This window comes from Austrofundulus limnaeus, unplaced genomic scaffold (assembly GCF_001266775.1).
Source record: "Austrofundulus limnaeus strain Quisiro unplaced genomic scaffold, Austrofundulus_limnaeus-1.0 Scaffold693, whole genome shotgun sequence".
Taxonomy (NCBI): Eukaryota; Metazoa; Chordata; class Actinopteri; order Cyprinodontiformes; family Rivulidae; genus Austrofundulus; species Austrofundulus limnaeus.
Window position 1 is genome coordinate 174031 of NW_013953095.1, and position 1645 is coordinate 175675.

The following is a 1645-nucleotide window of genomic DNA, read 5'->3' on the forward strand; positions in this document are numbered from 1 at the left end:
TGGTAATAAGGTAGTAATTACATTTAATTACCATTTTTATTACCTTGTAATTACATGGTAATAAAGTAGTAATTACATTTAATTGGTTTATTACCTTGTAATTACATGGTAATAAGGTAGTAATTACATTTAATTACCATTTTTATTACCTTGTAATTACATGGTAATACAGTAGTAATTACATTTAATTGGTTTATTACCTTATAATTACATGGTAATAAGGTAGTAATTACATTTAATTACCATTTTTATTACCTCATAATTACATGGTAATAAGGTAGTAATTACATTTAATTACCATTTTTATTACCTTGTAATTACATGGTAATAAGGGTACTGTAAAACAAAGCCTTACACAAGCCAATAGGTGAGAGTGTGAAGTGTCTCGTTGATACCACACTGAATCAGACCAGCCAGTCCACCTCCTGCTGTGGCTCTGAGGGACACAACTGAAGGACAGCTGGTTTCCTTGAATGAGATTTGGTATTTAAAGCATTCAGAATATGTGACTTTTACTTTCAGCAATGAGACTTCCTACAAGCCACTGCGTCATTRTTAACTGGCACCAGCAGCAGTGACAATGTGACAAGCCTGTCAAAAAGTTTATCCACACAGTTTATTYAGCAAGTGTTAGTCATTTCTCTGCTTCAGGGAATGTTTTACTTTTTTAGTTCTTTAGTTCCATGCATCTGCTCCATCTAAAACAAGAAATCACAGCAAACAYTAACAGTCATTTTTTTAATCTGCACGTCTGCATAGTTTGCCAATAAGCACACACTGTAGTTTTTTACAGAGTGGGGTCTGAACACACACAATCCAGTTATTTTTCCAATGAAAATAAGTTCACACATCTGTACACGTAATGTAAATATAATGTAGAATAATGTGCACTCAGAGTTATAAAACACACACAGAGACACACAAGTGGCTCCAGACGGTTCAGATGAGACTTGTCACATCCGTTGACATGGAGCCCAATTAAAGGGGAGGATTAAACTGGGTCTGGGTGACCTCCTCAAGAATCTGTCCGACACTTTGTGTGTATACTGTCAAAGACCTTCCCTTTAAGCACTTTCACCTGCTAATTAATACACTGCTTTGTGTGTGTGTGTGTGTGCYGTGTGWGWWCWCACACAGCACACACACAYGGGACAGATGCACTTGTGCCTGTCATGGATAGATTTGCGAGCCCAGCAGTTTTTGTGTAAATATTTGAGTATTGTTTGGTGTTTTCGCAGCGTGCGGGCATGCAGCACACGTCTGCTCTCAGACTAACAGCAAACAGATCAGGCGTGTCGTTCGTCATGTTAAAGTGTGACGTGTTTTGGTGTGTGCGTGTCACTGGTGTGTGGAGAAGCTGCTCCACAACAAAAGCCTGGCTGTGTTTATGGTGAGCAAAGATTAAAATGGATGGTGAGGTAGGAGCAGTGAGGCAGCGCTGGAGGAGCTCTCACTGACTGATTAGTGCTGTGTCCACACTTTTTACACAATGTGGAGAAAAGGACTGAATGCATCACGTTTCATTGTGGTGTGTGTGTTTTTTATAGTGGTGTGTGTGTTTTATAGTGGTGTGTGTTTTTTATAGTGGTGTGTGTTTTTTATAGTGGTGTGTGTTTTTTATAGTGGTGTGTGTTTTTTATAGTGG